This window comes from Lissotriton helveticus, chromosome 12, assembly GCF_964261635.1.
Source record: "Lissotriton helveticus chromosome 12, aLisHel1.1, whole genome shotgun sequence".
Taxonomy (NCBI): Eukaryota; Metazoa; Chordata; class Amphibia; order Caudata; family Salamandridae; genus Lissotriton; species Lissotriton helveticus.
Window position 1 is genome coordinate 396,470,475 of NC_136073.1, and position 15,782 is coordinate 396,486,256.

At 44.6% G+C, this 15,782-nt stretch overlaps 1 long non-coding RNA gene across 1 annotated transcript in view; it reads left to right on the plus strand.

Annotated features, from left to right (window-relative positions):
* The first annotated feature begins 1,416 nt into the window (after positions 1–1,416).
* The window catches only part of LOC144798960 (uncharacterized), a 70,750-nt gene continuing 56,384 nt past the window's right edge, over positions 1,417–15,782 (plus strand). Inside the window, exon 1 of the long non-coding RNA XR_013603712.1 lies at positions 1,417–1,546. This is a non-coding gene — a long non-coding RNA (uncharacterized LOC144798960). The remainder of the gene's footprint in view (positions 1,547–15,782) is intronic.

The following is a 15,782-nucleotide window of genomic DNA, read 5'->3' on the forward strand; positions in this document are numbered from 1 at the left end:
CAGCAGTGCTTATGGATGGTGGTGAGCAAGTCATGACCTCTGACCAGGTCCTGTACCCCACTCTCTATTGGCGTCTGACCCCAAAGGGGTCACCACCATCCACAAGTGTTCAACCCCTCCACTGCACACTGCCCTTGGTCTCTGCAGTGAAGGTGGGCACAAGGCCTGGCCTTTGGCCAGCCCCTGCGAACCACCCTCGATGAGCAGGTGACCCAACCTTCTCCTGTTTGGAGGCCAAGCAGTGTGCTTCACCCTCCACAGTTACCAATCCCCTGCTGCGTATAGCCTATGGCCGTGTGCTCAAGGGGTGGCTCTCATGGTCTGGGCTCTGGCCAGAACATGCACCCCACCATCTTTGGGCATTCAGCACCACCTCGTGCATGTCATTTGGCTGTATGCAGTGGGGGTGGGGTGCAGGACCTTTAACTCAGGCCAGAACCTGACCCCATCTCCTGTGGGTGACTGCACAGCAAGAGCTGCAGCTATGCGCCGCATAGGCAAAGCACCAGGTCTGTGCTCCACCTGAAATAAAGAAAAAGTGAAACCTTATCATATCTTTTCGTCAACTCTACCTTACTAATCCTCTATGTAGAAACCTGAAAACAATTTCTTATGATCTCCTCTAAGTGAGAACAGCACGTCTTTGACAGATTCAGGAAGATTTCAGGAGATACTTCGTATTACTCTTGAGTCTGTCACCCAGGCAAAGCATATATACAATACAACATACATACAGAAGCAAAACAAAGTCACCTGGCAAGGTAGGGTTGATGCTATGGAAATGAAAACCAAACAATGGATTACTAAGTCACTGTATTTGCCTTGTCAACTCTCTCCGTCAATAATACATAAAGTAATCTCTGCCACCAAGCTTGATGCATTGCAAAGGCTGTATACAACACAGTAACACAGTTTAGAATGCAGGCTTTTGTCAATAGGGAGTTGCTTTCACCAAGGATACATAAATATGTGTGTTAATGGTGGACTGATTGCATTATCACATTTAGAAACTATTATCTCAGCAAAATTTAACATATGTGCTTTTGATTCTTCAGCCGGCAATACCTTTTCAGCCTGGAGTTTTCAAGGTCTTTGCTTGCACTTGTTTTTCCCAATCTATAATCCTAACATATGGCTACCTGTAGTTCCTGACTTCTTTTGTGCTTGACAGTTATATGTAAGCACCACACACTCTCCTCTTTGCTGCATATACCATCTAGGTCTATCAATCCCCAACAGTTTTACCTACTAAACTAATTGTAAACACGATAATGGGTTTTATTTTCTTCTCCAGGTTTGGTGTATTCCGGTTGGGCTTCTTGTTACCTACATACTGTCACAAGATCAAACTGTGTTCTTAAATTGAGGGTGTGTTTGAAGAATCCTTTGTATAATTATTCTCTTATATTCATAGCACAGGCTCTTCGTATTACTGTCAAGGACTGGATGGTGAGAACGTTGTTTTAAGTTTTCTTCTTCGTGATCTGAAGAAAGAGCAACTACAACCAGTAGGCATGGTGACATTATGCACAGACTAGTAGTTCATGTAAGTATCTCCTTAAGAAGATTACGGTTACGAGGAAAATGCCACAAAAACAATAATAGTGTAGTTCTTGATTGAAGAGGAAGAATAAAGCAACACACACCAATCTTTTCCTCACGTCAGGCATGAGGAAAGAGCCAGGCAAAAAGAGAATCAGCATTAGATCCCAATAAAATTCCAACTGTAAGTAGAAAAAATCAGGAACAAAAATATCATCAAGGGAGCGATAAATGTATCAAAATAAAATAAGGAAACAGAATTGTTGTGATGTATTTATCACTCGCAGATGGAGGGTTTCTCCATTCCCATGACACATCAAGGGTGTCACTGAGGAGCACTAGCTCTGCTGTGTGATAGGTGCCTAACAAGTAGGGGCCCTACAACTTTCGCTAATAAGAACAAAATCAGAGGAGACAAAGGGGAAAATGGTAGGAATGGTGTAGCTATCTAGAAGGTCAAAAATGTTTTGGCCTACATTTAGAAATTAGAAGAAGGGACCAATTTAGAGTTTGATGGACAGGGTACTCTGCCACAAACGCAGTGTAGCACCTTGTCCCTAACACTCTCAGTCCTCCTGCTTTCTTTTGAGTTAGGTGGATCATAGTTTTTCTGACAGTGGTGACCCTGCTGGCTCCACTATTGGAAACCTACCTCGATGGCCAAACAGAGTAGAGGCAGTTGAATTAGAAACATTAGAGAAGGTGGTCACGAATAGAAGAACATTATTAATGAAACCCATACAGTGGATGAAAACTCCCAGGATGTCGGGTCATTAGTAATTTGTTTTTCAAAACAACTCCAGCTTTGGGAATTTGTTTTTGAAAATAAATGGTTTGGTGAGCGGCCTTCTAAAACATGGTGGTGGCTCACCAAACCGTCAGTGCCTTGACAGGAGCCACCGTTTCTGCAGTTTCTGTGAATGTCCAAAGATCAATGCTGGGTTGGCAGTATTCTCAAAATATTGCGATTCTATGTCCATCAGAGTGGTGTGTATAATGTCCTCCTCCACCCTGATGAACAGTATAAACACTGCCAGGGTCTAACTCAGGCTCAAAGTCCCTAAACTCATTGATTCAGATGTCCTGAAACAGAAACTTTGTCTCTGTATGCATCTCAGGAACAACCTAGCTACTGGTGAGTAACTCACGTGTGAGCTTGTGTGAAATGCAGATTTGTTTCCTGATTTGATCGTTTTGGTGTCTAAAGAGTCTGCTGCATTGTGTATGTGATAGAGAGAAAAATAATTATTTATTCAGGTCATTCTTTTCTTCTTATTGTGTCATGGGACGAGGTAGAAATAGATTATACTTATTTGGACCACATATTGTGTCAGGAGTGTTGTTTATACCACAAGTCTGAGCTTTGCAAGTGATCTGCTGACAACTAAATTCAATACACCCACTAGGATAAAAAAAGGAGATTAATGTTGAGTGATCTCTAAACTGAATGTTGACTCTTCCTTTATGGATGTCAATCTAAAGTAAAATTGATCAGCGAGTTTCTCCTTTAGTGAGTACAACAACATTGTCAAGCTCAATTAAATAAGGTCTAGATTGACCTGGCATCCATGCATTCAACTTATACTGTAACTTATAATTATGTTTTATTTTATTCTTATTTTTTATTTTCTTTATTATGATAATTATTGCATTTAATGATCAGGGCAGTTCAAATAGAATCAAAGATTTGACGAGTTAAGGTTATAAAAGAGAGCAGAAAAAGACTGTGACAAAAAATACAGCATCCGGGCAGGTCTTAAATGTTACTAAATGTTTAACTTGTGGGCAATTTATAATCAAAATGTTTGGGAGTATGAAGGTTTTAACCTTCTCATTTGTGGACTGATGTTATATATGTTATTGATTGACGATGTATGTTATTTTACAATACTTTATGGTGTTTCTCTGCTTTGAGCAGTACTGTTGATTTAACAAATGGTGCAGTTCATCCAATCGGTATGCCGATAAATGGAGTTGGCTTTAGCACTTCACATCGTATCATAGCTTGAAAATGTGTTTTGGGCCATTGTTTGCAGCTTCATTCCCTGCTAGCATTCTTTATCCAGTACAGCATTTTTACAGCTTCCCACTTAGTCTGCAGAAGTATTTTATTAACCTCACAGTCAAGTTTTGCAAGCTCTGTTGGCATTTCCTTTAATGTGTATTTCAGGCATTATAGCCTAGCTTTTCTTACAGACATTTGCCCTCTGAGGCCTGTAGGAGGGGAGTAGAGGGATAGTTTGCCCCTTCACACACAGGGTGAGGTCATTTAGAAAAGGCAATGAAAAGTCAAGTGAAAAGGTTCAACATAGAGTAAACTGAAAGGTGGATCAAGGAAAATGGAGAAGAATGCCATGTGGGAATAATGAAAGAAATGCACAGTGGAGAGTATGTTGCATGTCTGTATGTGGTATTTGTACAGCATCACCTGGTAGAAAGTGCTGTTTAAGTTAAAAAGCAAAGATGGGGTCAGTGAGTGACTGGAGGGGAAGCTGGGTTCTGAGGGTGGGAGTGGACAGTTGCATTGTTGTGATGTAGTGTTCTTTAAAAAGGTATGTCTTTAGCAGTTTGCTAAATTAGAGCAGCCTCAAAGTTGTTGTGGTAGCTTTAGGTCTGTGGATATAAATGGAGAAGGCATACTTCTTTTTCTCTGATGATGTCCTGGTTGTGCGTGTGTTGGGGGAAGGGAGTTGCAGACAGATAGTTGAGGGTGCCAGTTGAGATGGCCTTGTATTAGACTTGGCACCATTGCCGGGAGTCTCCCTTCCACTTTTTGCTGTTGCCTCCTCTGTTTTTGTTAGTCTAGATGCTTTGGGCGCTTTGCCACTGCTGTTCAGTGCCAAAGTGCAAGTGCTCCCTATTGTAAAGTGATGTAATGGATTAGTGATTCCATGATTGGTTATTTGATTTACTTGTCAGACCCTAGTACAGTGCACCATGTGTACCCAGGGCGAGTAAATTAAATGCTGCTGGTGGGCTTGCAGCACTGGTTGTGCCACCCACAGAAGCAGCTTGAAGAAAATGTGGCCCAGGCCTGCCAATGCAGAGCCTGTGTGCAGTTTGGGACTTCCATGTCGGCTTGGCAGTGCACTTGCCAGTCCCTAAACCTTCCCCTTTTTACATGTTAGTCACCCCTAAGGTAGGCCCAAGGTGCCCCTGTGGGCAAGGTGCATTGTATGTGAAAGGTAGGACATGCTCTGATGTGTGTAGCATGTCCTGGTAGTGAATTACTGCCATTTTTTTTCAATATGGCAAGGCTGTCTGTTTCCATAGGCCAGAATGGGCAGTTAGTTTATAATTTCTTATAAATATAACTTACCCAGGAATAGGTTGGGAAAATAAAGTTTAGTATGCTTGAACTCAGAATGTTAAAGTGCATCTTTTAGTGTGGGTTATTTTAACATTCTGTGTTTGAAAATATCCACTTTTATTAGGTAGGTATTTTCTGGCCTAACCATCCAGTGTGCCTCTACTAGGTTTGTGTATTGCATGTCTGGCTTGTGAGTGACAGGAGCTGGGAGAAGGCTGCGACTCCAGCAGTCTGATGAGTCAGGGCTGGGCTGAATGGGACCTGGGTTGAATTTAGAGTAGGGGGAGGAGATTTAATTTCACTTGCCTAAACCTACATAGAATAGAGAGTAGGGGGAGGAGATTTTCTTTCAGCTACCTGGGCCAGGTCTACTTTCAGCAATGCTGTCTCCACCTTCTGCCAGGAAGCTGCACCAGAGAGGACAGAATTGGTTTTGGCTGGGTACAGACACTCTCGGCCTTCAGAGACAAATGATTTGTGTGTATAAAAATGGGACCCAGACCCCAGAATTTTAGATCACTTCTGGGAAATCAAGCGGAACCTTTGCCAAGGAGAAGAAACTGGAGAAGCTGAAGGAGGATTACTGCCCCTGTGCTGTTTGCTGTTTGGGGTTGGCCTGCACTGGTTACTTGTTGCCAAGGAAAGCAGAAAAGGACTTTGCTGTTTGCTTTGTAATCTTGAGAAAGATCTCCAAGGGCTTGAAATTGAGCTTCAATACAACAATAGAGGCAACCAGGTATAAATTCTGGCGCACAGCTTAGGTATTGGCAAAGTAGTGTCGCAAATACATAAAGGTGCTACCAAGCAAGAAGGAAAGGTTACCAAACTTACCCACATCACCCAAAGGGAACTCTGTGTACTTCAAATAATATAATTTCTCACTGAGCACTCCACAATATTCATGAATATAGTATGATTGTAACAGGTTCAAATTGTAAGGTCACTACATCCAATTGTCAATAAAGATCACGTCCTTCAATAGTCTTTATCGAGACAATATCCACTCGATTATAATCTTGAGGAAAAAAGACACCGGGGCTCAATGTTCAATCCTGGTAGTATATCCAAGTTAGTTTTATTGATAGTTCTCCCATCAGATAATATTCTCAGCAGCCAACACGTGTTTCATCAAGCATTATTGTCATGCCTCAATTACTTCATCAGGGCTGCAACCCAAGAGGAAGTTATTAGGAAATGTAATAATTAAACAATCTTCCATAAGTTTAAACATCACCTCCAAATGAAGTTAGGAAGAGTAATACACACTCTTGTAAAGAGGTGAAAAGTGTAGTCCCAAAGTCGTGAGCTGGTCATTAAAGAAAAGACCAAAATTATCGTGCACCCCACAGTGTCTGTGAAAGGACCAAGATGCCAATAAAGAAATATAGGTTTAATAAAAGTAAGTTGAATAAAAATTACCTCAACTGGTAAACCATGTGCCATAAATTATATATATGGTCACAAAATAATGTGTGAAACCAAATTCTGAAATAAAGGGAATGCCACATTCAAAATATATCCAGACATAAATCTGTGCAAACCAACCTATACTCCTGATCCAAATAGATACTCACTAGACAAAAGCCTCCTCAAATGGTTTCGATATATCCAGTAAATAGTAATTATATTATTCCTCAAAGGTAATCCTTTTACCAGTATTAATTCCAAAAGATCTATTTCCGTAGGAATATGTCAACAAAAAGTACAAAAATATCTAATATAAAAATATATCTTAAATCCATAAGTGAACCCAATGTACTGCCACTAACAAAACTCACCTCCTATTGCAGTAAAGTCATCTGCACGAGGTGATAATCTTTAAAGTCCCATCATGGGTAATGGTAATAATATGATGTATTCTGGTCAAGTCAAGAGTTCAAAACACGAGTACGTGTTCCTCTATCAAGAAAATAAAGAAACAAAGGTCACGAAGTTAGCAACGTTCCTATTTCCCTGGCACATTCAGTAATAGTAACAACAACAGAACCTTCTCAACTGCGCTCATCTTACCGGTGCTGAGTACGTCCGTGCTTCAGTCACAACGAGATCTGGCGTTCAACAAACACGCCATATTATCCAAATATATTCACTCGGTCCGGAGTTTGAACTTGCCCGCCATCTTGTAGTGGGTAAATAATCAGTTTCTAACACTTGCTAAGTCAAGTAAAAACACGAATCATCAATATTCTGATACATTCGTCAGACGTAATCAATATCAAGTAATATATTATATAATTGTCACAATATGCAGATTCTCACGAAAAAAGTCAGCACATTCTCAAAGTGTGATTTGTGTACCAACGTCATTGGTTTAAAAAGCTGGCATAATCACACCAAAACGTACATGCCTGTACAATCTATTTTATCAAGCAATATCAGAAAATACTACATAAACAGTTACTGTTACCCTAGATTAATTCAATTAAAATACTAACAGTTCAAAAGAAAAAGCCATAATCGGGTCTAGTAAGAGACTCGAACCAGCATTCACAGATATCGTAGTCAAAGCAACTAAACGTAACTCCACTCCCGGGATGTCTAATTCAGTGAAATAATGAAAACGACTGCTATAATCCCCAAACTCAGTAAAGGTAAGTTAAAATGCACTGGTTGTGCCACCCACAGAAGCAGCTTGAAAAAAATGTGGCCCAGGCCTGCCATTGCAGAGCTTGTGTGCAGTTTGGGACTTCCATGTCGGCTTGGCAAGTGCACACACTTGCCCATCCCTAAACCTTCCCTTTTTTACATGTTAGTCACCCCTAAGGTAGGCCCAAGGTACCCCTGTGGGCAAGGTGCATTGTATGTGAAAGGTAGGACATGCTCTGATGTGTGAGGCATGTCCTGGTAGTGAATTACTGCCAATTTCGTTTTTCACTATGGCAAGGCTGTCTGTTTCCATAGGCCAGAATGGGCAGTTAGTTTATAATTTCTTATAAATATAACTTACCCAGGGAACAGATTGGGAAAATAAAATTTAGTATGCTTGAATTCAGAATGTTAAAGTGCATCTTTAAGTGTGGGTTATTTTAACATTCTGTGTTTGAAAATATCCACTTTTATAAAGTAGATATTTTCTGGCCTAACCATCCAGTGTGCCTCTACTAGGTTTGTGTATTGCATGTCTGGCTTGTGAGTGACAGGAGCTGGGAGAAGGCTGCGGCTCCAGCAATCTGATGAGTCAGGGCTGGGCTGAATGGGACCTGGGTTGAATTGAATTGAGTAGGGGGAGGAGATTTAATTTCACTTGCCTAAACCTACATAGAATAGAGAGTAGGGGGAGGAGATTTTCTTTCAGCTACCAGGGCCAGGTCTACTTTCAACAATGCTGTCTCCACCTCCTGCCAGGAAGCTGCACCAGAGAGGACAGAACTGGTTTTGGCTGGGTACAGACACTCTCGGCCTTCAGAGACAAAGGATTTGTGTGTATAAAAAGGGGGACCCAGACCCCAGAATTTTAGTTCACTTCTGGGAAATCAAGCGGAACCTTTGCCAAGGAGAAGAAACTGGAGAAGCTGAAGGAGGATTACTGCCCCTGTGCTCTTTGCTGTTTGGTGTTGGCCTGCACTGGTTACTTGTTGCAAAGGAAAGCAGAAAAGGACTTTGCTGTTTGCTTTGTCATCTTGAGAAAGATCTCCAAGGGCTTGAAATTGAGCTTTCCTCCTGTCTGAAGTCTCAGGGACACAAAGAATTCACCACCAGCTCCCCCTGAATTTCCTTGCTGGGAATTCTAACCTACAGAGAGGTGCCTGCTGCTTTTTAGGACCTCTAGAGACTGGGAGCTGGATGCACGATGCAACAATGAAGAAGCGTGTTGCATCTGCATGGAGACCCGACGCATCGCCGAGCCACGAGAAGTAGCCTGCTGCATCTACACCGAGTCTTGACGCATCACAGAGAACATCATCGCAGCGCCTGCTGTGCGGCTGCAAAAGTACATGCATAGGACCAGATCATCGTATCTCTAGGAGACGCTATTTTGTCGCATCGCACCGGATCGTCGCATTGAGGCGATATCTTGTAGCATCGTAACCGGAACGCAGTAAGAAGCCAACCCATCGCCTCCTCTCCAATAAGGAACCGACTCATCACCTCTCATGCGCTGCAGTAAGGAACTGACTCAGTGATTCCCCCAAAGTAAGGAACTGATACATTACCTTCGCTGCGACCCGTCTGTTTGTTTTGTGTGACGCATCTAAGGTACTTTGTTGGAAAAGTGTCGCATTTACAACTGCCATTGAACTGAACTATTTCTACCATTGAAGAACCTATTTTAGTACTGCTTTGTGGATTGTTGTCATTTGGTCTTGTTTAGATAATGATGACTTATTTTCCTAAACTGGTGTGGTTTCCATTTGTAGTGTTTCACTGTGTTACTGTATGTATTCACAAATGCTTTACACACTGCCTCTGAGATAAGCCTGTCTACTCGTGCCAAGCTACCGAGGGGGTGAGCAGGGGTTATTTTAGGAGTGTATCCCCCTTTCCCTGACTAGAAACAATTGTCACTATTTGGACAAAGGTGCAAACCATTGCCAACTAGAGACCCCCATTTCTAACACCTTGGATATGTAATTGGTTATGCAGATGGTGCGGGCTGGCAATTGGAGCCAGTAGAGATTCACCAGTATGGAAAGTAGAGAAGAAAGAAAGACATGGGAGAAGTAAGAAAGAAAGAAAGAAAGAAAGAAAGAAAGAAAGAACAAAAGAAAGAGAAAGAAAGAAATGGGAGATGGAAAAAGGAAGTTGATGAAAGAAGGAGGAAAAGGGTGAAAAAAACGAAAGATTTGCTAAAGGGTCCTTGGGGAGAGAAATGAAAGTACAAATGAAATGGGAGACAAAACAAGGGGGAGATAAAAACTCAAGAAAGGGGAGAAGAAAGAGAATTTGGAAAATGAAAAAGAGAGAAATAGAAAGGGAAGAAAGAAAATTTGGAGGAGAGAAAGAAGGAGAGGTGAACACAAATGGAAGCAGAGAAGCAGAACAGGGGAAAAAAGAAAACAGGTGAAGATGAAAAGTAGAGAAGGAAGAAACAGGAAAGATAGAAAAAGGAGAAGAAAAATTGAAGAAGAAGAGAAAGGCTGAGATAGAAAGGATCAGGTGAGTTAGGAAAAGGAAAAATGAAAAACATATTAATCAAGATGGTAGGAAAGATTTTAGTAGAATAAAAGAAGAAGTAGGAAGGAAAGAAGAGGGCTGAACGAGATGGAGAGGTGACTAGTGAAAAGAAAGGAGAAATAAAGGACAAGAAAAGGTAAAGGAATGATGTCATGAAAAATAGTGAAAGGAAAGAAAGAACACATTGAAATGCAGACAGAAAGCCCAGAAGGAAAAAGAGGATGTGGCAAATGACAGATAGCAGAGTGGAGCATACATAGAAATCAAGGTAGATAAATAGACAGATATGAGTTTGAAAATCGTCAAGCGACAACGGATAGGAGTGAATAATTGAGGTAAGGATGAGAACTGTAGCAGAAACATCAGTGATAAGTGGTGAGAGTGATAAGAGAGAGAGGTCGAGATTCAGGCAAGACAGAATCTGGGAATGTAGGGATTCAATGAGGAAGGGGCTGGGGTGAAGTGGAAAATAGGAGATTGTCTGTGGGGGCATTCTAGGCATTTCGGTGACTCTTACCTAAGGCGTCCGTGCTTGGTATATTGAGTGCCCCCAAAAGCATTATGGTGACCCTAGCATTATGGTGACCCTAGAATTATGGTCTTTGCCATATTGTCAGTATCTTTGGTGCAGTTGTTGCCATATGAGGCATAGTGGGGGGCATCGCTGGCTACTTGTGGCTACAAATCAATTCTGATGGACATCTTGACATGCTTTGCTGAAATTGGTATCAACTACGAGCATATGATGGATATCCCTTAGAGTGATTATAACATATGGATATATGATGCAGATTCTTTTTTTTTTTCAGGACAAAATTTTATTAGATTTTGGTAGTTGACAGAATAAAATAATAAAGCACCGCTCCCTAAGAATCGGAGAGGCAGTGTGCATATAATAGTATCATTTTCAAATACATTCAAGCAACATTCCCCCAGTATCCCACCCTCCGTTGTCCCATCCGTTGCCCACCCTCCACCCTGCACGGTGTCTACAGTGTCCAACAAGAGGAGCCTAGCAATCTCAATCGCTGCATGTGTACCAATTCACCCAGAGTCAGTAAGTGCGCGATCCGCGTCGGTGGCCCGAGGCGCTGGGGGGTCCAGCAGAAGGCCTCTGTAGTCCGCCCATCTCTGCCAGACCTGAAAATGTTTTTTGGGACACCCCCTGGCCTCAAATATTGGGCGTTCTAGCCCCATGTTAAAGTCCATGCCCCGTTTCCACACCTCCAGCAACGGGGCTCTAGGAGCCTTCCAGGCCCGGGCTATATCCCTTTTTGCCACTGTGAGGCCCAGGAGAAGCAGATGACGTTTGTATACATTTCCCCCCACTTGTTCCATGACATGGAGGAGGCCCAACTTCGGCGAGCGGGGGAGCTCCCAGCCCAGCACCTCCTCCAGGCAATCCCACACTCCGGTCCAGAATCTCTGCAGTCTCACACACTCCCACACCGTATGTATAAAGGAGCCTATTGCACTTCCACACCTCAGGCACTCCGGGGAAGCTATCAGCCCCGCCTTCCACAGTCGTTCCCTCGTATAGTACGCCCTATGTAGGTACTTAAATTGAATGAAGCGCAAGCGCTGCTCCCCTAGGGGCCTCCAGGGCTTCTCTCCAGTCCTCTTCTTCCAAACTCCCCAACTCTCCCTCCCAGACCGACCGCAGTTTATCGAGGGAAGGGGAGCAGTGGGTAACTAGCGTTTGATATATGCTAGATATTTTTTTGGTTTCTAATTCCCCCATGAATAGCTTAGCCTCCAGGGGGCTGAATTCTGGCAGAGAAGTCAAGTCCGCTATCGCGGGGGTCAGGGCGTGTCGGAGCTGTAAGTATCTAAAGAATTGAGATTGGGGCATATCATATTCATCCCGCAGAGCCTGAAAGGACTTGAGGACCGAGCCCTTCATGACGTGGCCCAGCGCCGAGACGCCGATAGCGTCCCAGCCATCAAAGCCTCGCAGGGAAGCCAGAGCCGGCAATCTCCCATTGTGCCACAACGGGGTCTCCCCCGTCAGTCTGTTCCGCCATCCCATGCGTCGGAGCGCGTCGCGCCACACCCGGAAAACTGCCTGAGTGACCATTGGGAGTCTTTTCCGGATGGCCGCCGAGTATAAGATTGTATGGAGCGTGTATGGGTCCATCAGATATCTCTCCAGGGCATAGGTCGGGTCGCCTCGATCCCCGTACCACCATTCATTGAGGACCAGCAGGTGTGACGCTTGATAGTAAGACTGGACATCGGACGTGGCCAGCCCCCCACAATAGGTCGAGAGGAAGCAGGTGCGGAGTGCCACCCTCACTGCCCCCCCAGTCCACAAGAACCGACCCAATGCCGAGTTCACCTGTCTAAACCACTGCGGTGAAATAGGGTACGGATGGTTTTGAAGTTGGTACAGGATACGGGGCAGAGCTACCATCTTAAAGATGGCCGAGCGTCCATAGACATTCAGGGGCATCCTGGACCATAGTTGCATGTCCGACCGTATTTTATCCCACACGGGTAGCACGTTGCGGGACCACGAGACCCCCGGCACGTCCGACAAGAAGACCCCTAGGTATTTAAGGCCTCCCGCCGCCTCCTGAAGGGCCGAAGCCCAAGGACCCAGGACTCCGCTGTCTCCCAGGACCCACAATTTCGATTTCTGCACATTTAGCACGAGACCGGACACTTTGCCGAAGATACGCATCATATCAAGGACCCTAGGACCCGATCTGTTCAGGTCTGTAAGAAAGAAAAGAACGTCATCGGCATAAAGCGCGATTCTGTCGGACGGACCCCCCACCCATTCCACTCCGCGCAACTGTGCATCCATCCTCACCCAAGCCGCCAGCGGCTCCATTGCCAGGGCAAACAGGTAAGGCGAAAGAGGGCATCCCTGCCGGGTACCTCGGCCTATACGGAATGAGCTGGAGACCGCCCCCGCCACCCTCACCGCCGCTGTCAGGTCCGTATATAGTAAATGAATGTAGGACAGGAAACGCGGGCCCAGGTTGAGGCGGAGAAGAAGTGCCCGAAGATACGGCCAACTCAGTGAGTCGAATGCCCTATCTATATCTGCTAGCAAAAGGGCCGCTGGGATGTCTGCCGCCCGCGCCGACTCCACCACTAACTGCGCGCCACGAATGTTATGTCTCGTCGCCCTGTGGGGCATGAAGCCGGCCTGGTCCGGATGGACCAAGTCCGTAATGTAGGGGAGAAGGCGGTTTGCTAGGGCCTTTGCTAAGATTTTCGCTTCAAAGTTAAGCAATGAGATCGGACGATACGACTCAGGGCGATCCGGTGGCCTCCCGGGCTTGCAGAAGACCACCACCTCTGCGTGTCGCCAGTCCGCCGGCAGACGCCCACGGTCCCTGGCCGCCTCCAGAGCCTTCCTGTAGCGCATCCCTAGTTGGAGATGAAACGTTTTCATAAATTCGCATGGGAAGCCGTTAGGCCCAGGGGCCTTTCCCAGCATTCAGCTCCCCCAGAGCCTCTCCCAGCTCCTCAGCCGACAACGGGAGGTCCAGTCGGGCACGACCTTCATCCGAGAGCGCCCGGGGCGGGAGATCCGCTAGGAATTTGTCGATCTCTTCCGCCGTGAGGGACTCCCGGGGGGCGTATTGTGTCGCATAATATTGAGCAAAGGTCTCGGCCAGGGCCTCAGGGGCCGTTATAGGGCCACCCATTCCGTCTCGGAGTCCCAGTAGGGACTGGGCCTGAAAGGTACTTTGGCACAGTCTGTAAAGCATCGAGCTGGATTTGTCTCCCCACTGATAAATTCTACTCTGTGTAGCCAGCCAAAATTGGCGGTCCTCATCTAACAATAAGGAGGCATATGTGTGCTGAAGATAAAGTAACTGCCCCACTGCGTCGCCGCTCCCCTCTGACGTGCACTCTGCCTCTCGGCTACGAACCTGACTCGCCGCCTCTGCAATGGCCAACCTGCGGGCCCTACGGTCCGCAGCGCACCACGCAATGTCTACGCCATGAAGCACCGGCTTCAGGGCCTCCCACAGGGTCAGAGATTCTTTTGATGTGTGGCAGTAGTACATGTAAGTTTTTTAAATTTATTTTTTATTACGTCACTCATCAAAATAATATACAAACCTCATTAAATTAATAACCCCACATGTAGCATCAAACAAGATCATCAACATAAGAGAATGGTTAAATAATGGATAATTAATATGTGCATAAGACCTGAACAAGGCAGATGGTCATACAAAATGTTTGAATTCTCTATTAGAAAATCCATCTGATCTCGGTTTAAGGGGAAATAGCTACAGTTGTCTGTGCAACATCATTAACAGTGTGGCAACTGCGAAGTGTATTCAACATATTAAAAAATGTTCAATAAAGGTTTTCCAGGTGCCCCATATTATGCAGCTTGCATCCGCTGGATTATGGCATACACACAACCGCTCTTCATGTCTTTTACCACCACTGGAGGGGTAGAAGGGTTCCCCTAATTTCAGTGCATTCAAATCAGTGACCTGACCCCCAAGGACTCTATAGAAACCTCTATAGAAAACACCCACTATCACCCGCCTCATCTGACGGTTCTTTATTTCCTCCATATGCAAAAAAGGATCATTCCAGTTCCTCACTAATCTGCATAAAAAATTCCTTAAAATTGTGTTAGCTTTGTGCACAAGTAAGTATTTGGTGTAAAGTGTAAGTCTAGTATTTGGGGAACAAGCTGGAGGATTTACTACTGGTTTTGGGGTGACAAAAAAGTTATTGACATTTTTTTAGCTTTTGTATTTAGGATTTGTCCTTAGTGGCCTAAAAATGAAAAGATGTCCTTTGGGAGCAAAATCTGTCTTTTTCAGCAAATGATAAGATGATGTTTTGGGATCAAATGATTGCACTTATAACACATATTAAAATCTGAACTTGGACGATAACACATTCTGAGTTGGGGACAATTATTTCTGATGATCGTACCAGAGGGATCTCCTCTCTTTGCTGTTATTTCATAATACATGATGAGGCATTCTATATCTATAAAGCTTATAAAGATATTATCATGAGTCCTGATTATGGAGGACAGAGCCTGTAAAATTGGTATTACATTACGGATTTGTCTGCTGCTTGTATCTGTTAAATTAGTAATTCCACTAGCATATAAGATTGTGAGGTCTTTCTGCTCTTAGTGTTAGCCATGCTCATGGTCGTTTGCAAGGGGGTGCAACGATGGTGCTTGCACCCCCTCTCCCCGATCCTGGATTTTTCACTTGCCCTTTAAAAAAAATTCAAGAACGCGATGCCGGTATAATACTCACAGTGCAATCTTAGATTTTTTTTTAATTATGCCCCCCCGAGGAAAAAAAATACATAACCTTTTAATAATCATTCTCACTTGAGGTTTGTCTGTCTTTATAACTGACCTTGTTCAGACTCCTTTTATGCTTTACCCCTTAACAGATGCAGCCACTCCTTGCTTCGTTTCTTTGCTTTATTCAGAAAAACACTATGGGCCTGATTACGATGGCGGTAGGCCTGCCACCGACAGCCTGTCAGTGGTGGGCCCTCCGCGATTGTACTGTGATTTTCTGCCCGCCAGATTGGCATGGGGGGTGGAAACATGGCGGTCGTAAAGACCGACTGCCATGGTTGCGACAGGCGGCCATTTTCCAACCGCCTATTGGAGCAGTCGGATTGCCCAGAATGGCGGCGGTGCCTGTTAGACGCTGCTAGTCAAATTAGCATACCCATCCCCGCCAGCCTTTCCAGGGCGGTTCAACCCCCATGAAAAAGGCTGGTGGGGATGGACTTTGGGGGCCCGTTGCAGGGCAATTTCTGTTGTGCACTTGGGGGGCATTTCCCTGCACCATGT